Source organism: Anser brachyrhynchus (genome assembly GCF_964034855.1).
Source record: "Anser brachyrhynchus genome assembly, chromosome: 9".
In the NCBI taxonomy this organism is placed as follows: Eukaryota; Metazoa; Chordata; class Aves; order Anseriformes; family Anatidae; genus Anser; species Anser brachyrhynchus.
The window spans coordinates 25,559,408-25,584,687 of NC_137703.1; the positions used below are offsets into that span (position 1 = coordinate 25,559,408).

At 38.1% G+C, this 25,280-nt stretch overlaps 1 protein-coding gene across 24 annotated transcripts in view; it reads left to right on the forward strand.

The window, feature by feature from the left end:
• Positions 1 to 25,280, forward strand: part of LOC308199635 (uncharacterized protein) — a 305,939-nt gene that overhangs the window by 21,008 nt on the left and 259,651 nt on the right. The window contains exon 5 of one of the 24 annotated variants that reach the window (XR_013954786.1): positions 5,924 to 23,617. The exons of 22 other annotated variants lie outside the window; for them this stretch is intronic. The gene's annotated coding sequence lies outside the window, so the exon portion shown is untranslated. One more of the 24 variants, XR_013954787.1, reaches the window with a different exon arrangement.

Sequence of the window (25,280 nt, forward strand, 5' to 3'; positions counted from 1 at the left end):
TGGGAGTTTACATGACTTGATAACAACAAAGTGTGTTAATATTTGGAAAGTTGGAAATGTAAAGTATTGGAGATTTTTTTCTATGTATAGCCAAGCAGTCATATGCAGGTTATTGCCCTGAAGAGTGTTCATTTTTACTGTTGTTTTTATTTCTATCTGTGGTTTCCTAAATCTGCTCAGATCTCCCTTTGAACTACAGACATGCATAAACCTGGCTGCAAATAGATGCAGTTAGGTGAGAAATAGGCTGTGCTTAGTCAAGTTTGCTTAATTTGTGAGGTTCTTTATTTTTTGTGTAGTCTTCTGGTACAGGCTATGTCACAATAGCAAGAGTGGCTGATTCATGGTTAATAATCAAATCTCACATGTAATTCCCTGAGAATTAGGGGTATCTAAAAGATGTTTGGTTCAGATTTTATGTTTGTAATTATGAAAAAATAACATCCACAGAATAACAATTTCCAGATTATCTAGGTGCTGTTTTAAAATAATGCTTAGAATACAAAGAAATACTTGTGCCAGTTTAATGGTATTTAAAATTAGCCAATGCATTAGAGACTGTTTAAGTAGGTAGGTGCAACTTAATGTCAAACTTTTGACTAGAGCATTTAAATTTGAAGCGATAAATACATCACTAATGAGCATTAATGTAACATGATTACAAAATAAACATTTGATTAGTACATTTAAATTTCAGCGTAATAAACTGCTGAGCTAATTAGTAAATAAAGTGCTGATAATGCCAACCTTTAGATGAGACGTTTGTGTTGTATAAAGGGAAGGTGTTTATACTTACAGTGCCCTACCTGTGGGTGTGGAAGCTAAATAGCCTAGTAAATAAACAAAATCTTTGAAAATAACTTTTGAGCCCTCACTTGAATTTTCTTGTGATGCAAATTGAGTAACAGGTTCAAAAGACGATGGCTTTATTAACCCTGCATACAAATGTTGAAGCTGAGCAGAGATAGCTATCAAGTCCCTACCTGATCAATTATGTGATTATCTGAATCTGTTGTTCAATGTGTTTTTTTTGGGAAACTTTGTGCTGAAGGAAGACTTCGTGAAAAACATTAGCTTGCAGGAGGATCTGGATAGGCTGGACCGATGGGCTGAGGTCAACTGCATGAAGTTCAACAAGGCCAAGTGCCGGGTCCTGCATCTGGGGCGTAACAACCCCAAGCAGTGCTACAGGCTGGGAGATGAGTGGCTGGAAAGCTGCCTGGCAGAGAAGGACCTGGGAGTACTGGTTGATAGTCGGCTGAATATGAGCCAGCAGTGTGCTCAGGTGGCCAAGAAGGCCAACAGCATCCTGGCTTGCATAAGAAGCAGTGTGGCCAGCAGGTCTAAGGAGGTGATTGTCCCCCTGTACTCGGCTCTGGTGAGGCCGCACCTCGAGTACTGTGTTCAGTTTTGGGCCCCTCGCTACAAGAAGGACATGGAGGTGCTCGAGAGAGTCCAGAGAAGGGCAACGAAGCTGGTTGAGGGGACTGGAGAACAAATCTTACGAGGAGCGGCTGAGGGAGCTGGGGTTGTTCAGCCTGGAGAAGAGGAGGCTCAGGGGAGACCTCATCGCTCTCTATAGGTACCTTAAAGGAGGCTGTAGTGAGGTGGGGGTTGGTTTATTCTCCCACATGCTTGGTGACAGGACAAGGGGGAATGGGCTAAAGTTGCGCCAGGGGAGGTTTAGGTTGGATGTTAGGAAGAACTTCTTTACTGAAAGGGTTGTTAGGCATTGGAATGGGCTGCCCAGGGAGGTGGTTGAGTCACCATCCCTGGAGGTCTTTAAAAGACGTTTAGATGTAGCCCTTAGTGATATGGTTTAGTGTAGGACTTGTTAGTGTTAGGACAGAGGTTGGACTAGATGATCTTGGAGGTCTCTTCCAACCTAGACGATTCTGTGATTCTGTGAAATATTCATGTCTCTGGCTGGTGATTCTTCCAGTTGACTGGTGAGTTGTTGAGAGGCTTAACATTATGAAGCCTGGAAGAGCAGCAGTGAGCTGCTGGTTCAGATAAATCAATGTTGAAATGTGGACTGGGAATCTCAAAAGGTATCAGCTATTCTTTGAAAACCAAGGTGGATGTGGCTCTGTTTTAAGTTTTGACTAGAGTTGTTGCAGCCAGTGAGTTTCATTTTTCACTTTCCATTTCAGGTACAGCCTTTTGTTGGTAGACTTGCAATTTCATATGGAAGCTGTCTGAGGTTACACAGCATGACAGTACCAATTATTGAATGAAAGGGGAAAAAAATCATGCTAGAGTTTTAGCACAAACTTTTAAAAATACTGCTCTGCTACTGAGTTTAAAAAAAAAAAAAAAAGCGTTATGGAACCCAATGTCTTCCACTCAGTATACAAGTGAGCCTGGATGTCCCTGAAGGAAATATATAGAATGTTCATAACAGCATTTTAATGTAATCTAGTTTTCTCCAATATTCAGGGCTTATGTCCTAGTCTTAGCTTCAGACAACAGAAAAGTGTTTGTTTTTTTTTATATTTGAATATTCTCTTAAGCCAACAGAGACATTTTCTCTGAAGACCAGAGCTGCTATTACAGATATGAGTTGTTGCTTTAAAAATAATCACAATTATAATGCTATGTAGAACACAGTAATTTTTAAGTTTTTGAACTCACTTTCTTTAAAGTATAAGCTCCATAGAGTAATCCTAGAGCCCTGAGCAGAAAAAGCTATTTTGCACTTCTTCAGCCCTACACTGAGTGCCTACTCAGAAACATTTCAAGAACAGCCTATATATCTTCCAATACACAAAAAGCTTTCTTGGAGAGCTCTCTTACTCTTTTTAAAGCTTTCTTTATTTCTTTTGGCATAAAAGGCATTCAGAAACTGTAAAAGAAATCTTTGCTGTAGACATTATTCTCTAGCTAGCTCCTAGCACAGAATGTGTTTCAGTTCCCTTGTTATAAGGCAAACTTGTTTCAGCCTTTTATTTTTGCAATAAGATTTAAATCAGTTAACTATAGCAGCTAATTTAATAGAAGGAGGGAGCAATTCTTCCTAACAGCTTATCTGGGTTCCCAGTGTTATTTGCAGTATAAAGTGTAGCTATAAATAAATTAAAGCTCTTCTGAATGGAAAGTCATTCCTAAGGGGCAACATCTTTTGTTGCCATGAAATATGATCTATTCTGTAGTGACTTAAAAGCTGTAACAGGGGAGATATAATTAGGTCATATCAAGAATATTTGCAGTAGGATTGTGTTTCAGTCTAGGAACTTCTGGGATAGCTGCAGTTATTTACATTGCACAAGAGTGTAAGTGGTGGATGTAAGGTTTTACATGTTAGTTATAATAGGCTTTATAATAGCTGCAAAGATTCCCATGTGTTTTCAAAATGGAGATTCTTAAGAGAAGAAAAACATTAATCTTGGGTGAATAGTAATTTACACTTCTTGTATATTTGGAACCGACTGTACTTCAAATGTACATTAAGTAGAGCTTACAGCCTATGGTTAAAGCAATCCACAAGCAGTGCCCAACTGTTCACTCCCACTCAAAATATTCTTCCATAGGTGCAATTTTACTGCTTATTCTACTGAGTCCAGTGCCAAGCATCTTGCTAGTGAATTGCACTGTATGGCTGTCTTCTTCCTTCTCTATTCCCATTTTCATAAAAATCAGTCATCTTCCCTCATCTGAAAATCCCCTGTGATTTGGAAGCATCAGCAAATGTTAATACAGTGGCGCTGTGAAGTAAATTGACTCAGTGGGAATGGCATACCCATTCCAGTAATGTGGTACCAGAACCTTTATTCCCTCTACTCCTTGGTTATTGAGTTGGAATTCTTTCATGACTCTGTGAGATTTTGGATGGGGATATGGCTTTCTGGGTGTTTGGGTTTTGTTTGTTGATTTTTGTTTATTGTATTCCTGGTGATTTTGTTGTTGTTGTTCCCATGCACATATTCACATATTGGAGGCCTTGTTTTTCTGGGATTTCAAGGCCAGGGTGGAGCACAAAAGTATTATCACAATCCTGTCTGCGGCCAGATGACAATCGATTTGCCCCAGAACCCTTATATATAAAGGATTTGTGACTTCCATCTGGACAGTCATTAGGGTACTGCTGTCATCTGTACATTGGGCATACCAAGGCAGTTCTTTCTGTTCAGCCCTACCCACCCCCCACCACACACACACATGCAGGGTTTTTATTGGAATTGCACAGATTTTCCTAGATATTTATTTTATTTTTTTTTAAATCAAGGAAGTAAACATTGCTCAGATGAAATCACTCCTTTACCTTTACCTCTTATATTTAACTTTTCCTTAGCCTTCCAGTTATAATGAACTTTGAACTGGTAATCTGTGCTCTAAAAACAAAGACTGTACAGAGGAAGTGTTGCAGAACTGCAATGATATAATTGCATTAGGTGCAAGCATAAGAGTTGCACCTGTTGGTTTAAAAAAAATAATAATAATAATCAGGCCCCTTGTATCGGATTGATAGAGCTGATGTTGAATGACTCAGTACAGATGATATCCAGAATGCTATTTACTTGTGATTAAAGACTGATTTAGTCACTATTTCTGTAGTCATAGTTGGTTTTGGCATTATGACAATAATAGAAGCAGATAATGCATGGATTAATAACATCAAACCTTTTTTTTTCTTCCCAAAGTTCTTAAGCGAAGCAAAGAGAAAAACATCTGATCTTCTATTGCAGACAGTATACATAATTTACATATTTCATTGCAGGGCAGCATTTGTAAGTTTTAATATTTTAGTCCAGGGAAATGTTTTTTTTTTGTGCAAGAGCACATTCTCATTTCCATTGGAAAGGTTTACAGTAGTTGAAAGTACATCTTTATTTTGTGAAACCATTTCACCTGTGTTTTCATTTTAAAATATGCATGCTCTGATATGCAAAAATTTATTTAAGTATTATGAAGGAAAGAAAGAAATAGATTTAATGTATATAGTGAAATTTACTTATTTGTCTTCAGTCTGGGATTTCTCATTCTTGTTCCAACTTAACAAAAAGCATACATATTCTTGCTGCTGAATGTTTTCAGTATAGAAGTAACATTTCTTTGGGCACATATACAAAGTACATTTTTAGAACAACTTTACAACTCCAGAAAAATGTATTTGAATACTACCTAAAAAATACAGTTATAGTACCGATTAATTGTAAGACCATATTTTACAGAAGGGATCTATATGCTTTGAGCATTCAATAACATGTAGTTTTATTCAGAAATCAAGCAACAAATCCCACAACCGATACAAAAAGCCAATGTTACAAATCCAAGTGTTTCATTAATAATTTTCCATTTTTTTTTTAAGCAGAAAAACAAAAGTTATTGTTCATGACTTAAGTAGCAGGACTAATGTAAAATATTATAGATCATCACAAAATCTGTGTTATTGTGAATGAAATTCAGATAGTTAAATCATATGGATATGTTGAAATATATTTTCATGGTATTTTTTGAGTTGCTTTTGGTTATGCTCATGGTGTGTAACTACTTGACTCTGCTCATCTAATACAACTTTTACAAATTCTGCATTTTTAAATCTCAAGCAATTACAATGTATTAGATATGCCGCTTTTAGGAAAAAAAAAAAAGTTGGATGACCAATGCTCAAAAGTACATACTTGGATCTCAACCTGTAGTCTATCACTTTTTTATTCATCTAATTTATTTATTGCTACTCAGCATGTCAACTAATTTTGAAATATTTAATTATTGAAATATTAGTTTGAAAATATTAATTGAAATATTTAATTTATCTATAACTCTGCTACATTTGGACAGAGGTGTTTCCTGCTTGATGCAGCCAATCTGGGAAACTCAAGCAGGTTCTAAGAGGGTGAAATCTTATATTTTAAAACATTACAGTTGTTAATTTGCATACTAACTTCTGGGTTGATATTTTAGATTTTTTTTCATTTATCAGCTTTTGAAGACCCTTACTTAAACTTCAAGGCCAGTGGATGGTGGCAAGTTAAATTTAAGACAAGCCTTGGGTGCCAGGTAGGCTCTCCATCAGGGCGCATTAGCTGACCTCGTGTAGCTGCTGTGCTGCTTAGTGAAAGTACTCCTGCTCCTGTGTGCTGTAAGAAGATTCTGTTCCTACTGGCATTTTCATGTTCTTCTGAACGTTATCTCTGCTTAATGAAATAAGAATCACTGGATAAATTATGGGAAAGTATGTTGTTACCTGTAGTTTAGTTATTTAAGCTCACCCATATTTTCCAGAGCCTTTACAAAATGAATACATCTTTTTAATTTCATATTTAAATCTTGTAATAGTTCTGACTCCTCCAAACATCAAATCATACTTAAAGATCATTTTGTTCACTTAGACTCAAGGCATATCTGAATATCTGTTTAAAAATGTTCAGTTATATTGTGTCATATTGACACATTCACTTTAATTTCAGTTAAATTTCAACTAAAGATAGTATCAACTATACTGGAATGATGAAATACAGTGCACATATATGGCGATTTAATGTCAATTTTTTCAATATAGTGATCATAAAGGAGTATATATAGAGAGATGCTTCATGTAACTTGTTGATATATTTTTCATGTGGAAAGCAGAACTGAGTCCTAGAAATAAAATGGGATAAAAGAAATCAGCTGGAATTTTAAACTGCTTTTAGAATGTTCTTGCTTACTGTGAAGAGGGCAGCGGTTAACTGGCATGGGTTAACTGGCAACAACAGAGGGGAAGCATGTGAAGGCAGAAAACATGAACACTTCAATAAAAGTTGAGCTTGCTATTGAGTGTACGTATCACTTTGCCAGAGATGAGATAATTCCGATCCAGCATTATTCAGTATCATTCAAGTCCAGAATATCCAGCACTTTCAATTGAGATATGCCTTTGTGCTTTATAACCATCAGTGGACTGCCCACTGCTGCCCTTATGGAGCGAGTGGCTGTTCTCTGCAGCCGTCTGCAGGCATGCTGACCCCTGCGCAGGGGTGGGCCTTTTCCCTGGTGGCCTCAGGGGTGTGAGTGGGGTCAGGGTTTTTCAAAGTTCAAGTTGCACTTCCTGAGTAATCTGGAATAGTGGCTTGTGTCTGAGCTGTTTTCCCTTCTAATTTTTTTCCCTGAGACTGACTGGAAAAATAATTTATATTTTTGGTCTTGCTTCTTCTTCTGGACTCTGAACAGAAAGGAAAAAAAAATATATTTTTTCCCCCCTCCTCTTCATTCTTCTTTAACTCCTAACTCCCTTTTTTCCTTGATTTAAACAGTCTTCACAAGTGTGCCTATTCCCAGTTCTTCAGGTAGGCATCATGCAGGCTGCCTGCAGCACCCGGTGCGATCCTGGTGATACAGCTGTGTTAACACATTGCAGCTTTCTGCGGTTTTCACTGCCAGCTTTTTCTCCTGTGGCTGCAATCAACCTGACATTTCTGGTGCATTAGCAGCAAGTCCATCGGCTTGTTGGTATATAGTAATTACCAGTGTAGATACTTCTTTTAAGGCTGGCTCCTCAGAGGGCACTTAGGGCTGTGTCTGAAGACATTTCTTCTCCCTTTGCTTTTGGGACACATCTAAATACAAGGGCCAGTTGTTTCTCAACTTTTTGTTCTGCAGTAATTTGTCACAAAAATCTGGTTACCATTTATGATTTGTATGTGCATTTATCATGAATCCCTTGTCCTTTTTCCTCCCTTCAGTTCTTTAACCTTTGGTAAGTTTTGTGGCTAATGAATAGGGCATGTGGAAAAAGGTCCCTCTTCTGGTCAAGCATGGTGGTAGTGAAGAAGCAAATAACAAGTGCTGACCATCAAGACTTCATGTGAAGAGGGCAGGAGGAATGTACAAGAAAGCTTTCCTACTACCCCATTGCAGTGTTTCTGCAGGTGTAACTGTGGATGGGCAATTTCTAGAATGCATATAGCTGGAGAAAGGAGCTGTGCCGAGATGATGACTTATTTGCATGGTTTCATAAATCAGGTCAAAAGATACTCGGGAGGATGGAAGCCAGTTCTCACTACCTCTAGCAACATCCTCGTTTGTATTGAACCTTTTATAAATAGTTTCTTCATCAATATATTGACCTCTTAACGTCAAATAATCATTCCTAGAGTAGGCACAAGGGAAAGATATGTCTTGGCTGGAAATTCAGAAATGGAGTTTAATCTGTGGAACAAATACTGGTCGATTTATTTATTTATTGCACCCCTTCAATTTCACTTCGGGTATCTAAAAGCTGACCTTGGCCCTCAATAGCTTGAACCTGTCTTGTGCCTTCAACTTGCAAAAACATCCCTGCCTATGTGAGTCCTTTATGCCCTTTAACTTCCTGGTCTAAAAAAGAGGTCATTTCACCAAAAAGGGGGTCAGTTTGTCTGCTGCTTGGTGGGGTGGTACTAGGATATTCAGCATACACGCAGGTCAGATGAAAATAACCCCAGCACTTGATTGCTTTAGTATGCAGTAAACCCAAGACAATTAGATGCTTGGAAACTGAGGGGTTATTCAGGTGCTAATTAGAAGCCTCCCAGAGGACAACATTTGTATGCATTAGTGCAGGTGAAGTGGCTGTAACTTCAGCTCCTTATTGTTGCTGTTAGTTTTGCCTGAGACAGTTTGAAATAATTAGATTAAAACCTAGTAATTAAGCAAAACAAATGTAAACCAACCAGCAAAGTTTAAAGTTATTTATGACAGAACAGCACATAGTAAAACTTGAATAGTCTTTATCACTTACTGAGCTAAAGTTTCATGTCTTTATGCTTTTATTACTAAATGGTTCAGGATAATACTTTTCTAAGAGGAGATTTGTCAGCTAAAGCAATAAGCTGAATTGGTTAGTTATTTTTGTTCCCTGATTCACTTTTTTTTTTTCCATTTTTTTCCTCATGAAGTTCTGAACCCTCCTTTAGAGCTATTTACACTTGATAATTTATATCTTGCTCTTGAGGTAAGTCATTTGTAAATATAGACTTCCAGTATTTAGTGGTACTCAGATTTATGTATCACTTGAGTGGAGTATTGATTCTGCTATCTCCTTATTTTTGTAGGCTAGTTTTTAAGGACATAAAAATGAATGCAACGCAATTTTCTGTTGTTAAATGTAGAGTAAATAGCATTTCTTAGTGGGAAGCTGTTCTTGGATTTTAAGGAATAGATGAATAGAAATACATCTTTCACAAATTTAATTGCGAATTGAATCAAGATAGATATAAATTCAATTGATAATTATTTTCAGCTATACACCCACATATCAATTTTACACTGATGCCTTTGAATATTTGTATAATGACTGCAAATATACATACATTTTTTAGGGTTGGATATGTTTTATAACTTAAGGACATAGCTTCATGTTATTCTCAAAAAGAATGTCTCCATTTTTTTGTTGTTATTTTGTTGGTGGTATATTTTTATGTTCAAAAACTCGAAACTTTTATTGATATTCTCAATCTAGGGCTTCTGCTACCTTTATGAAGAATATTAGCCTAAGGGAAAATAAGATTATTCTTGACATAATTAAAATAATAAAAAAAGATTTAAAGAAAGAGAAGGAAGAAAAGATAAGGAGGAAAACATCATGTTGTCTTTCCTTTGTAAGGCAAAGTGGAAACCACTGCAACACCTGCATGTTTATCAAATAAATCATCCATGTTTGGCTCATTCTGTGGCCATTTTGTGACACTTGTGGCAATGGGAAAGTAAGTGGCAGATGGGCTTATCCAACATAAATTCAGACAAAATCTGTATGGTAGCATATTATATCAAACAAAAGCACTTCTGAAGATACCCAAGAATAAGCTGGTCATATCCCAAAGATAGTTCCAAGGCAAACCTCTTCACTTTTCTTCTCAGAAATCCTACATTTCTTTTTGTTGTGTATCTTTATTTATTGGGGTGGGGGGGTGTCTGCCTGACATGTTTTAATGTACACAGAAAGCTACTGGCAACACTTGTAATGCCAACATGTTTCTAAGTCCAACTCATCAATCATATCCTTTCATGAGATGCCATTTCTTTAAAAGGCTGATTTTATTTCCATCTAGGTAAATCCAGAGGGCTCAGAGGGGAATCCCTGTCAAATTCAGTTCATTTTTTCCAAGAGCAGTCTGTAGCAGTTGGTAAGGTCCAAAGCTGTGATTCAAATGCTCTTTTTCCTTCACATTCAAAATAACAAAGCAAGCTTGCTTGTCTTTCTCTGATCAGGCTGGGGATCTTTACTGGTTATTCTGCACCAGTTTGCCATGTGGGATAGCTGTTTGTGTTGGTTCTGCATCGGGAAAGAGTGAAATATTCAGCAGAACCCTGCAGTTCAGTGGAAAGGGGAGTTTTCTGCTAGAAACAAAATTAGAAAGAAATCACAGGCAGCAGGAGTACTGAGAAACCTCAATGTTCATGGAAATTCTACATACAAAGGAAAAATTGTGATTAGCAACATGTTATACCCACTGGGCTAATGGACTAATTTGTATAAAATAAAGGTACCACCAACAAAAACGTTATTAAAAGTAAAGGAGTTAAATTGAGCGAGATCCAGAAGAATGTACCTCTCTTACCATGTTATTGTCTGCTCCCGGGGGTTCAGCTTCTCTACTGGTGTCTGATCAGGCAGAACCAACTGGGGTCTGACATTCCTGCTATTTCCAACCCTCTTATGGGGAAAGGAGAGAAGAACCACTGCTGTAAGTTGCAAGTCAGCCATCCCTGAGGAGATCTGTTTTCCTCCCATTTTAGCTACTCGCGTCACCAGCCTCTACAGCTCTGTGCCCTGAAGGACAGGAGCACTGAAGTGGGACCGTCTGTCAGGCCCGTTTCTTGCATTTGATCTCTTCCCTCCTCATATCACTGCAGGATAAGGTAGCATATTGTCACTGTGCTCCACAGAAACATGCCAGATGCCAAAAAAGTGAATGTGTTTAAATCTGTCTGACCCACCTGCCAGGGAGCTTGAAAATGCCTTGTAAAGGTGTCATCTCTGAGGAAAGAGTCTTGAGTAGTTGGCAGCTGCATTCCAGCATTGCTGGCTTATACGTATGTATAGAAAGTTCCAGATTCATACAGACCGACCTAAATTTGGTGCCTTGTGTTTCCTGGTGGCTCTGAGTTTTTAGATGCAGATGTAGATGTATGCTATGATGATGCTATTGATGCTTACTGATCACAGGATAAGGTCAAAATATTTGTGTAGGGCTTTCTAAATTTGAAGATGTTTTCTAAACTTACAGAATGGGAAGATATCAGAGATGCAGACAAAATAATTACCAATGGTTTATAGGGACAGGGATAAGGATATGGACTGCCTGCCTTTGTAAAGAGATCACACCACCTCTATACCAACCTGTCTGAATTCGGTGGAAAGATATGAAAACAAACCTCAGGGATGTGAAAACAGGTTTTCAGTACTTGTATGTATGTACATGGGAGCTCAGCAAAGAAACAGTTTGGGCTCCATTCGTGTAACATGCACGTTACTTACAGGAGTGTAAGCACAGAGCTATTCAGGCTGTCTGTTCAGGCACTAGTTTGGGGCTGCGCTCGGCTCCCTGGAGGACCCTCTCCAGCGTCCTTTGCTGACACTGAATAGACTGTATTAATGCTGACACTCTTCAGTGCTGCTCAGTTGTCCTCCAAGAATAAATTTAGGTTTGTTGGAAGAGAAAAATGTACTGTAGTCAAATAAAAATATGAAAGAACACATCATATTAAAGATGAATTGAGTATCGCTTATGACTGATACTTCTTAACTTGAGATTTTATTAGTTTTTGTTTAAATCATTTTTATTACACATAAATTATTCTTATTTAACACTGGCCTTCATATAGCTGATTGGGTTTATAAAGATTTAATGTTTAAGGTGGATTGTATAGCTGATGACAGTTTGGAGCAGGATAAGAAATCTCAGTGTGTATGTAAATTCTTCATATTTTATTTCCCGTAGTTTTACAACTTAATTCTTCAGGATGTCTGTGTGGCTGTTTGCAACACTTCCAAGTACACCCTGACCCAGCATGTATTTTGTGGCATACAAGAAAGTGAACAGAATTTTTAAAAAGCAGGAAAGACAGTCCATAACAGTGTGTTATTAAGATAGTATTTTATTTGTGAGGGCCTTGATTTTTGGAACCAGATACTTCAGTACATAGCTTTCTATCCTGTTGATTCCTATTTTTTTTGTAACAATGCTTTAATTTGGAATTCTTTTAGAAGGCTCTCTCGACGTGCATTCTTCTTGGTCTACCTAAACAGCCTTACCTTGAGACAGTTATTGGCAGCAGTACAAATTATCTGGCTCATGTAATGATCCGTTAGAAAAAAAATATGAGAAACCAGTGCAAATTAGCAATAAAGAAAAAGCTGAAGCTATATATCACTGGCAACAATTTAGGACTAATATCTCTGCCTGAAGCAAATTCTGGTGATTCACTGGTAATTTGCTAGAAGCCTTTTAACTTGATTCTCATTTGTAAAGTTAATGGTAGGCTATTTTGCATTGTGATGGAAAGACCTGAAATCTTACTTATTATTTAAGACTATTGATTTCTCCAAATTGAAATTTACCCGTATATTAAAGCTCTTCCTGTCGTAAATGATAAAGGCAATAGTAAGAATGTTGTTTCCACATATTTTAAAATACTGTTTTGGTATGAATGGTATCTTTGCTTGGCATGAGGTTAGTGCCTGCTGGTTGGCACACACAGGAAGGCACTGCTCTCAGGCTAGGGAAGCTGCCTTTATGACAAACGTCAGAACTAGTGTTGCAATAATGGATTCCATTCTGATTCAAAGGGTTGATGCTATTTCTGCAGTCAGGGCTAGGAAACTAGGCAGTTGCCTAGAGTGGGCAGCTGCAGGAGGCAGCAAAATGGATCCTATACCCCAACACCACAGAGCCAGGTTTTCTAGCTTCAGTGCTGCTGTTGACAAGGAGGAAGATGGCTGTAGCTGGAGGAGGCTTTCCTGGTACAGCCACTGTCCCTCCTGCTCTTCATGGGGCACCACAGGAACCCAGAGCTCCAGGGCTGCTTTATGGCTCATTATGCCCAGATAAGGGTTTTCTTCTTCCTTCAGAAAGAGAAGGAAAATTTGGCAGGAGCAACATCGTCCCAGCCTTGTGCTTCAGCCTGTACTGCTAAAGAGCCTTGAGCTGTCTCTGTGCTGACGATGCTCAGTATCTTTGTGGAAGACACAGCGTGATGCTAGCATTGGTATAACTCAGCATCACTTTGCACAGGGAGAACAGGAGGTCAGAGGCTTTTCCCCAGCTCTGGTGGGCATGATACAACTTAGAAGTAAAATACTGTACTGCTCGGGAGCGGAGTGCAGGTCCTGCTGGATCTTCATGCAACTCTTCAAGCCATACCGCTGAGACCAGGGCACATAGATTTTGACATAACTATGAATAATTATTTTATAGAAAGTCAAACATGTAACAGTTTTTACATCAATATGTTAAATCTTTAGTATTGATCGAATAAGATTGTGTTGAAATGAATGTAGCAGTGATATCTCTTTCAGTTTCATTTTAGGTAGGAATTTATGACCGTTTACTGATTTTTAGAACACTGTGAGATCTGCACTACTGGCAGGATGCTGAATGTGCTTCTTTACAAAGGTTACCAAAATGAAATAACATAAACTGTTGGGGGGAAAAATGTAGAGCTCTTTTTTCAAAGGTCAAATCTGCTATGCCAGATGCTTTGTTTAATTCTGCCCATTACTCACAGAATAAAAGCAGTCATAGTTGATTGCAGTGTAGTAGCATAATGAAGCTTATCTGTGCTACAAAAGAAGGCTCATAATACTTAACATTAAAGAAAATAAATAAATCTCTATGGCATTTGTCCTTTTCATTTGCTGTTTGGTTTGCCCATGCAAAAGTTGTAGGCATGCACTTCCTTTTAGAGGTCATGAAATGAGCCATTCACTCCGTGTGTATGTTTTTCTTAAATAGTGTTAAAGGCAAACTGGGAATTTAATGAAATTCCTACTGAAATTCACTCTGAATACTTTTTCCACATGAAGTCATCAAACCCAGTTCTCTGTGTGCCGTGCAATTCACCTAGAAATACCTCAGTGAACTGGGAGAGAAAAGAAACCTTTCATAATGAGGCATGTTTGAAGAAATAATATTTTGGGCTCCATTCCTGGCTATGCTGCTGTAAACTCAAAATAATACTTTAACAGATTTTTTCCTCTTCTTCCGCTGTGATAACTGACAGCAGAGTTTCTGTCGCTGTTTTCCAGTCAAGCTGCTGGAAAGGTGCCAAGTTCTATGAGTTATGCATGCATATCTTTAGTCTCGATTTGCATATTTTGATTCTTGCTAGTGGAGAATTAATATGCAGATGCATTCGTTAATATGCATTATGTTAATACCTTGGAGGAAATCCTGGCTTCGGTGAGGCCAGGACTGTACTCTTAAATGCAGGATGACATGTAAGGAGAAAATTTGTCTGCTCTTGTTTAAAACATTTCAGTTCTAATAGCTGTGTTTTGATAATGCTTGAATTTCAGCCCTTGCTTGTCAACAGTATGCATGTGGAAGTCTGTACAACAAAACACATCGGTATTCAGACCTTATCTGTCTTAGGATCAGAAAAATGCTTTTCAGTGTTAACAGATCCTGAGATACTGTCATCTTAGTTGTTTTGAGAAATGAATTGCTAAGTAAGTGCTAAAGCTGAACAGACTACTATTAATATTAGGAACAGAGCACTAAATTCTATTTTTAGTGTCTTGAAGGATGCTGTGTATACTCTTGACTCTTCAACTCCTATAATGTATTTAGGCTGTGGTCTATATGGCACATTGTGACAGACATTTCACCAAACAAAGAAAAATAGGAGTGATGTCTGTCTTGATTTTATTTTTCTTAAAGGAAAAAGATATAAGTATTTTAGAGAACAATTGTCTGCTTAAGTCTGCTTAATTAAGTCTGCTTAAATGCTCACTTTATAACGGAAAAATAGAGTAATGAAACATTTAAAATGCAGAAAAGAATGCAACAATTTCTTCATCACTGCTAATTTTCAGATTGCACAAAAGGTCATGTGGGTCTATTTTTCATGGTTCCCTCAGATGGAAGGCTTTCTTCTTACCGGAAAGTTTCCTGATGTATTGTCTCTTCAGATTTCTCTTTGAGCAGCCCATTATTTAAAAACTTCTGTGAATATATCATTTCTTTTTTGTTTGGTTGGTTTGGTTTGTTTAGATAGGAAACTTAGTAGATCTGTAGTCAATTTAAATGTGCAGGTTTCTGAGCTTGTGCTGTTAGTATCTATTGTTTCCTTTAACTGTTACACTGCCAGATGCTGTTTCTATAACACAAAAGTATCATTTTCCCCTTGATATCTAAGCTCAATGTCAAGAAAATTTACCAAATCTGGAAAAAAAAAATCCCAGAAATCAATTTATAATAAGTTACCTTCTTTTGTTGTAATGCTTTCCCCAGTGGAAGTGGCTTTTCAGGCATTACAGATGTTAGCAGCAGCAAAACAGTGATTATAAGGATCTGGTCTGAGACTCAGAAGATCTCAATTTTAATTCTGTTCATCATCTGTTTGCCCATAGGCAAGTCACTTTGCTTCCAGTTATGTCACCTGAGACCTCTGGGTCTGATTGTGACACAGATAAGGTGGTAATAAGTTGTGGTAATAACTTCTGCAATGATTTAACAGTAATAAAGAAATACAGTTTACCCATCAGCTCCTTCATCCATTGTGCATGGTAAAGGTCCTGTTACAATTGTATGCTTAAATCACTAATTTTGCTGCTAATATGAATTAAGAGCATTGTACTTCTATATCAGTAGAAGATCCAAACAGCTTGTTTTTTTGTTTGTTTTTTGTTGCTGTTTCTTTGTTTGTTGTTACCTCAGATTTTGTAGCAGAGCTTAAGCTTGCAGAGTTGCAGCTGGCCCCATTCCAGCATCCTGAAAGTTTTATTTCCGCCTTTGGGGGGTCTGTATTCCTAGGCAGAAGATTTCAGCAGGTGTCACTTAAATAAATCTTCCTGCAATAAAAGTGCATTTAGTTTGTCGTCTCCTTGAGTAAACTTTTTGTGAAATGTAATGGGTATGGTGTGATGACTGGAGACTGAAATTACTTGTATCTTTTAAATGGAACATGTGTAGCAGCTGTTCAAAAACTGTCCGACTTCTCCTCCAACACTAACCTGGAGCACCTCACAAGGCTGGGATGGAAATGCAGCTGATTTTCCTACCCAGTCCTTGGCCTCTGCTCTGCTTAGCAAGGAATTAAGTTGGTGGCAGGAGAGCTGGAGCTTTCAGATGTGGGGCATTATAACAAGACTGGTATAAAGGCAGAACAGATCGTGGCAACAACTTCTGCTTGCTACCTAACTGACTTAAATTCAGAGTGGCATCTGGTGCAAGGGGCTGTGCTCCAGTCGAGCAGACGGTGGTGTGTGCTGCTTGTGCATCACCCTGTAGTGCACGTGCATGTAGCTGGGTAAAAAAATGCATGGAGAAAATAATGTTAGGTAGTCTCTTGCCTGTATCTAAACTTCAGAGGTGTTGACTCAAGTCGCCCTTTTACTTTCTGTTCAATCAGAATAAAAATTAAACCTCTCCTGCTCTTTCTGGAAATATAGATATATATAGCCACACACAATTAATATTCATGTAACTGTGGGGTGGAAATAAGTAGCAGAGGATAAAGCAGTGGGGAGAGAGGGAGAGAGAGAGAGAGAGGGAGAGAGAGAGAACTCCATGGTGTTTTCAGCCCTGAAGAAGCAAGTTTCACTTGGATCTGCTTTAGTGGGTTCCCAGGTTTCCCTTCCATCCCCCTTTTGACCTTCAACACCACCAATTTGTTTCCATAAGTTGTACCAAAGTTCGAGCAGCTGTCTGTGGCTGCTGAGAAAGCAGAAACTTTATATACGGGGATAAGAACAATAGGCCACAATAGGAAGCTCCTTTTAAGAGCAGAAAGAGAGGAACTGATTATTATTTATGAAAACAAAACTCATCAAACAGGCTACCATTGGTAGTTGATGTGTCTTCTTCCAGCAGAAGAGTGCCTTTTTCCATACTTCCAATTCAAAATGTTGCTCTGACTGTACCTGCTGAAGTATGTCTCAGAGTTTAAGAAAGTATCTTACTCTTTTTTTTCTTTTAACGCAGATATGGATCCATTTTAAATGGTCAGCTCTCTTATATACAGTAGGGTTTGTACTGATATTGATGACGATTCAGCAGTAAAAAGAGTCCTTAAAAGTAAGTGTTGCATTTCTCAAGATTTGAGGGAATATGTTTCTCTTCCAGTGCAGCCACATTTCCGTGCCTGCCTCCCAATTTGCACAAATAATTGACAGCTCATTAACAACCCAGTAGGAGCTCTGAAAAGCAACTGAGAAAAACAACTTCAGTACAACAGGGGCAACAAAGTATCTGCTCGTCAATTATGCTGAAAATCTCCAACCAGATTTAAAATGAGGTTATGAAAACAACCTAAGTAATAAATTATATAGGAAGAGAAGATTATGCTTGCATTGACAACTCCTGCAAGCGTTCACCAGGTTGTGTCGGGTAACTCGTTTGAAGTGTGTGGATGCGTGATGCTTCCTGCCCGTGCTTGCTTGCGGGCTCTGCGGATGTCTGCTGTTCTGGGAGAGGGCCTATGGTCCTTCCGCACCTGCTCTGGTGATGCTGAAGGCAGGGGAAGGACATTGCTTTGCACTACTCATTTGCTATGCTTTTGCTTGGATTTTACTCCACACCTTGCCAAATTAGTTAACGCTATTGTTTTTATCTGGATATTGGAGCTTTAAGATTTATTTATTTATTTATAATTGTGATTAATAAGCTGGACTCAAGGAAAACTTTTGGTATTTATGGAAAAATGATGTTCCATAAATATGTCAAAACCAGTGTCGATAATGACTGCAGCCCACCCTGCTCCCAAATCCACTGGCTTTTCTTGTTAATGTGACTGCTCATCTGTGTGAGAAATAGAATGTAATTCTTCATTTATTCCTCTGGGAAATTGACCTGCTCTGCCCCTGCCCTCAATCCAGCACACGCTGCAGCTTTGGCACCCAGGACAGTGAGGGATCTTCAGCCAGCTGTAACTTGCACCCGTTTTCCACAGGGAGAAAGGTATTCCCAGCCGGCTTTTGCCTTCCTCCTTCTGTCTCATAAGTACAGTCCTGTTTGGTAATGTTATGCATGTGTTGAAGATTTAGACTGGCTACTGGAAAACTGAGAAACAATTTTGTCCAGAAGCAAAAGGTTTCTGGAGCAGCTTTCAGAAAACAAATTATGACCTTTGTTTAAGGAACCCAATTAGTAATTCATATCTGGCCTCATGGCAACATCCCCTCTATTATTAGTCTGATATGATAAATAGAATGACGTTTGAGAACATCAAGAGAAAAATTCAACGCAGCACTTTCTGATCTTGTAAAGAGCACAATTACGGGTATGTCTACAACAACTCCAGTTGTTGTCTATATTATTTCAGGAGTACAGCATGCCTGCAGAGCTTGAGCTCTGGGTCTTGGATGTTTAATTCAGATCATCAGAGTGTATGGGTGAGGTAAATACATGAAAAGAAAGTTTAAATTTGGGAATAGGTTCTTTCTTTATCTCTTTCTTTCATTTTTCAAGTGTTCTAGCAATTAAATGCTGTTCTTGAAATAATTTATTTCCTTAGGAATCAAATTAAGCTTGCAGCAGCATGTGTTTTTGCCATGGTAAATGAAGAAAACTGTAGTTAATGATTTTATCAATATTTTATGACCTTGTTCTTTGATGTGTAATTGGTGATCCACAAGGCACTGAGTAAAGCCATTCCCATAAGTAAATATTTTGATAAATCCAAAAGGCAGTGGGCTATGCTGAATGAAAAGAAATATTACTTGGAAACAACCATTGCCAGCACTTCTCGGAGTATTAGTAGTGCTTGTTTTTGTGTGACATTTATAATAATACAAAGACATTCAAATGAAACTGAAGTATTTGGTCCAGGAAAAGGCTATTTTCCATGTTGAAGTGCTTCTTGAGAGGAAGGCAAAAGCAAAATTTTTGTTCTAGAATGTAATGGTATGATTAAGGAATTGAAGTGCTATAATGCTATTGCAGTAATATGATATAAACTGGGTAGTGTTCTCAGTATAAACGTTTGTGTGTTGCAAGTGGTAGCTGAGCACACAGCCCTTTAGTCTTCAAAATATGCATGCATGTACATAATAAGAAATTACCAAAACCACACCACCGAAATTAAATCACTGCATGTCACGCTGAACTCAGAAAAGCTGATGAGTGCGGTCCACAGACTGACCTTTTCTCAGCAGCAGAGCTGTGTTGTTGAGGCCAGAGCTCTGCAGTCAAGGCTTTCGTTGTTGCCTCTCCCTGTTCTGATAAGTGGGTGAACAAAGAATTTGCTGCTTCTGAAGCTTTCAGTAAAGTAGTTTTAAATTTCTGGTTTGCAGATATATTTTAATAATAATAAAAACAGTTTTACACAGTTCTTTATTTACAGAGGAGTCTGGGCCTGTTTTGGTTCCTTTACTTTGTATGCTACATCCTTGTCTCTGTTGCTTACTGAGCAAATAGTGGTTTCTTCATTATTTTTGGTTTTCAGTCTTGCATTATTCACAAACTTCTGTTTTGAATCCCAAAACACAGGAAAAACTTCATTAGACATTCAAATCCACACAGATATTGTAAGAACATCCACTGGTGATGACCGTCATTGGCAGCTTTCACAAGCTACCGTTAATTATGCACATAACTAAAAAGCACCGTGACTGGGAAATCATCATTTCTGATAAAAACACTGACTTCTAGTCATGGATCATTTTATCCCTTCTTGGGCTATAAATCACTCGTGTCAGTAAGATATATGCTTCTTTTTGTGTGTGTTTTTGTGTGTTATAGAAAGCTGTTGCTTGGAATGTGCTGGTGTGGTGAAGGGAAGAGGAGAAAACTGTCTCACTTTGTCTTTCTGTCAGAACCTCTTGGTCTACAGCGAGATGCCGGGGTGGGTTTTATGCCTGCAGGCTAGCTACAGCAGCAAGTGCTGAGACTGAGTGACTGAGTGCAAGGAACAAAGCAAAGACACTAGATTATGAATATTCAACAGTTCATTTCCTTTCTTTCAGTGCTGTAACTACTTTTTCTTTTCCTTTTTTTTTCCTGTTCTATCCATTTAAAAAGGTCTTGTGCTGCTTCCCAGTCCTACTGCATATGCAGCATCTTCATATAGTTTTAGGAGAAAAGGTGCAACAATAAAGTAGACGGTAGACTCAATGCAGTTACTACACTTCACCTTCTCAAAGTAAAAGCTTTATTTAGGGGAGAGTTATATTTTTATTAATGAAAGCTGTTGCATCCTTTTTCTGCTCTTAGGTCTGTGGGACAGCAAGAAGCTTTCTTTTTTGGCACAGAAGCTTTTCCAAGAGAAAAGGCTCTGTTGGTGTTCTCTAAGGGTGAGCAGGTGTAGGATTAATCACCTGTTCACTGAGAGCCTGATCTCATGAGACATTTTTAGTCAGCAAAACTTTTCCCTTGGTTCTTTTGATTCTGAGCTTTGTAATGTAATTTTATTTCATAAGGTGACCTCATTGAATTAATCAGTTGTAGAGGAAACTTTGATAACCTATACTGAAAAAAAAAACCAACAGATTTTCTCCAGAACATCAGTCAGGTCCTTTCTGTATATTTCTTATGTATTATTTGTTTTCTTGCTTTTGTATGAATTGTTAGATTGTGTGTACAGAAAAGTTGTTCAATTATTTCTTTCTAATTTTACTAAACAATGGGAATACTAAGAATCATCTTTATGTATCGTTTACTAAACCTTCAGAAAAATGTTTCAGAAATGCTGACTGTTACATAGCAATTGGTGTGCAAGGTGACATAGATGCTGGTCACAAACATTGTACAGACCTCTCAGCTAAATGTGCCCTAGGTGGCATTGGAAACTTTCTGGGTTACCTTCTTGAAATAAAACACCCCAGCCCCTGTATTGTTGAGGATGTGATCCTCTTCACGACTCATTAACTCAAAGAATTAAATTAGCAAATGAAAATCATTTGGCAGCTGAGAGAATGGGATCTAGAAGATTGTGAGCTGTCCCAGGCTCTGCTGGTTGAATTTGTGGTGCCTGAGTCTCCTTTTAATTCTACTGGCTGGGTCAAACAAAATATTTCTTTTCAACCAAAATTGTATTTAATCCAGCTTCTTTAAAATATTTTCTTTAAGACAGGCCAAGTTGATATAAATACTTCATTGTTTCAGCCACCAAGTTGAAAACTTGCTCCCTTTGTTTGGCTATTCTTGCTTCCTACTTCTCACTGCTGGCCAGGTCACTTCTGCCTTTTTTTGTGTTTGCCCATCTCTCGTAGTCTGCTGGGCCACTTGGGCATGCCCCAGCTCTGGAATTAATGAAAGGAGTAAGCCAGGTATAGGGAATGTATGAAGATTATATTGCCTACTTGGAAATGTTTGTCAGTACAACAGTAAGCTTGAGAGTAGTAAGATTTCCTGCAGGAGCAGCTGTATTTTTTTTACAGAATTTCTAATTGATTTCCTGAAATCCTGAAGAAATGCTTACTACTATTGCAAGATATTGTTCTCAAATGTTCCGTAGACCTTCTAGTATGCCTACATACAAAACAGAGAGGTATATTGCTCCCCGTGCAAAGAGTGACAAATGATGGTTAACCGTTCAGATGTTTCTGAACAAGCCATGTGTCCCCATTTGTGTGGTGCAGCACCTCCAATGCAAAGATTTGCAGGTAGTATATTGGGTTCATATACTGTTTAAATCTAGTCATCTGAGGATTGCTGGTCAGATTCTGAAATAGCTTCTGGTTAATGTTGAGATTGCGGGCCTTATGGTTTATAATTTTTATTAATGTTTCTTTTTCTATTTAAATAATTTTAATTTGCGGGCCTTATTGTTTGTAATTTTTTGATGTTTCTTGTTTTCCTTTTGTACTTCCCTTTTGAGACTGTTTGCTGCCTGTTTAGGGTATGTCAGAGTGAAGAAAAAAAAGTAACGGGTGAAACTTGTGGGATTTTTTAAAACAACCTATTTGTGATAAATGGCAAATTTGCTGTGTGTGACAAAATTGGGAGCATGGAAAAGTAGAGTAAAACTTCTCTAAGTTTATTATCTAAGAATCAGAGTTAACAAGTCACTTTTCTTGCTCCCTTTTCAAGGCTGGAAGTTTCAGTTTATCATCTGAAACTTTTTACTGAAATGATTTTATAAGATTTCCAGGTCCTCTGTGCAGTATTTTCTGATATAATCCATGTTTAGAGAAGCCATCTATTTGAACAGCATTCACTAAGTGTGAAGATACCTGATCAGGTCCACAGTTTTGTTCTAGCTTCCAGAAAGGTTAGCACAGTTATTTTAAAAAATGTATGCCTTGAATTACAGCACTTTTCAAGCTGTGAACACACCTTAATTGACTTTGATCCAAATGTTTGAACAGGTAGTGCAATGAGCAGTTCACTCCACAAACATTCAATATTCCGCATTACAACCAGTGCTGAGGGGCTTAAGAATGTTTCCTATTTAAACATCAGGCCCTTGAACCAAAATGAAGCAATTTTAATTATTAAAAAAAAATATATAAAACTTTGAGTTTATAAGCCTTAGGGTGGCTTAATTAAAACTGAGGAGAAATTCCAATTATCAGAATTTAGGGCAGCAGGAAAATAAATGATAGGTAAGAAATTTCAAGCAATAAGAAGACAAGAACTAGCTTTAAGTCGCATGGCAATTGTAGAGTAAAACTTACCTCGTGTGCTGGCTCAAGTTATTAACTGACTCAAATCTCTCTAAAGCATCAAGGTCTTAACCTAAAATAAGCCATTTAATCTATAGTTACTTCTACAATAAAGTGACTTTACATTCTGCTAGCTATCATGTTAATGGAAATAAACTACTGAAAATTTATCATAAACTCTTATGACTACAGTTCTTAGAGTTGTAGATTAAAGTGCTTTTAGATTACAAACAAAACCTCAATTTAAATTTAGACTATTTGCACTCACCAGTGTAAACGTAGTTTCTATTGGTCTGTAGTATATCTGACAAGTGGGACCTGCTTCTGTGAGAATTGTTGCAACTCTTGTCCTCGCAGTCCATCTGCTCAGGAAGATTGCTTAAGTTTCCTCAGCACTGAGAATCAAAGGTTTTTTTATTGCTGTTTTTGTGAATAATTGATTTCTATGTTAGATGTCTCATGTCTGATTTCTCAGAGACTGGTTGGGATTTGCTCTTGTTACTCCTTCTAACGTATTCTTGCAAGGTTGTTGTTGTTTTATTTATTATTTTTTTAAAGTTGAAGGAGATTTATAGACCAGGAATTGGAGTGTTTTATTTATTCCCAGCAAAAAGCCAGCAGAAAAGATGGCAATAGAATATTTCCCTAAACTCACCATTAGTAATACTTCATCTCTAAGCTGGGAAAAAGGCTTTTTTCCTGCTATGACCATTTTTTTTTTTTTGAGACTTTATTAAGGGTAGAGTTTGTGGTCTGGATTTTCTTGTTTGTCGTATGTATTCACTGGTAACCCGATGGTTTTTGATTACCCCAAGGCATTCTGGCTTATTTAGGCAAGTGCACAGCTGTGTACTTTCTTAGGGATTACTATTTGAGTCCTATTCTGAGCATTACTTAGATTATAAAGTATAAATTTAGAGGAGGCAGGCTTATGTATTTTTCATAAGGGATATGTAATGGTTGGTACATACCGGGAGTTTCAGAGGAATTAATCTACTGCACAGTAGCAAGCCGATTATCTGAATCATCCCTGTACATTCAGTTCTGATTCAGGTACATTATAGTACCATACTTTAAATGCTCAGTATTCACACTCTTCAAATAGGACGTATTTGCATACTGTGAGGACCCTTTGAAAAAAAAAAAAAAGTTAAAATGCGTTTTGCAAGTGTTTTCATTTGAATGGATTTACCTGCCTGCATTTGGACTGGCAAACACTTCAGTTCTGGCATGTGTAAGTTATTCAAAAGGGCCTTATACATCACTTTATACGCTTTCTGTTGTGGTCTCTAAAAAGTAATTTATCCAAAACGCACATGTGGCCAAGCTCAAAATGACTATCTATCCTGTTGATGAATTTGCATAAAGCTATAACCAACATGTTCCTCAAAACACTCGAAGTGGAGCCTCTCTGTTGGCTTCAGGAAGCCTGCCTCTTTGTTTGCTGCTCTAACAATGACACAGTGAATAATAAATTATAATTTTAAATTCTAGAACAAAAAATGAATATTGCAGAAGTGTAGTAACAGTACTGAAGTTTGTTTTTTTGCCTTTGTAACAAAAGATCCTTTTACTTTCAAAAGCTTTAATTAATGAGAAACCATCTCCAAATACTGTTGCTATTTTCAGAGATGTAAAGTGAGCACTAAGCATTTAATAACAAAGACTTAATTCTTTGTTAAAACTAACAACAAACCATAGAATCATAGAACATCTCGAGTTGGAAGGGACCCATAAGGATCATCAAGTCCAACTCCTGGCACTGCACATGTCTACCCAAAAGTTTAGACCGTGTGACTAAGTGCACAGTCCAATCGCTTCTTAAATTCAGACAGGCTCGGTGCAGTGACTGCTTCACTGGGGAGCCTGTTCCAGTGTGCAACCACCCTCTCGGTGAAGAACCTCTTCCTGATGTCCAGCCTCAATTTCCCCTGCCTCAGCTTAACACCGTTCCCGTGGGTCCTATCACTGGTGATAATGGAGAATAGGTCCCCTGCCTCTCCACTCCCCCTCGTGAGGAAGTTGTAGACTGCGATGAGGTCCCCCCTCAGCCTCCTCTTCTCCAGGCTGAACAGGCCCAAATGTTAATACACTGGAAAAAAAGAAAGAAAGAAAAAAACACTAAAGATTTATTTGTTGATGCCGAGAGAGAAGATGTAACATCAGTTAAGCAGATCACTTAGTTTTACCTTGCACTGACTGCAGTGTTTATAAATAAGTTATAAATAAGGTACATTGCCCTATTGTGCTGGTATCAATACTGCCAGATCTTGTACGGAAGTGACAATATCCCATTTTATGGTTGATGGAAGAACTTTAATGGCAGGCTATACTTCTCAGTCTGGGGATTTTCAGATATGCTGGTGCTGGAACTTGATGGAGACTGATGCTTGAGCATGGTGCAAGAGTTTGGATGGGCAAAGCAGTGCAGCACTGGAGGAGCAGTGTTTGCTCCTGGCCACCAGCACTGACATAGCTATGCTGCCATCCTCCGGTGCTGTGCTACGATGGGCACCTCTGACAGGAGAGCTGGTACAAATAGACCACACCG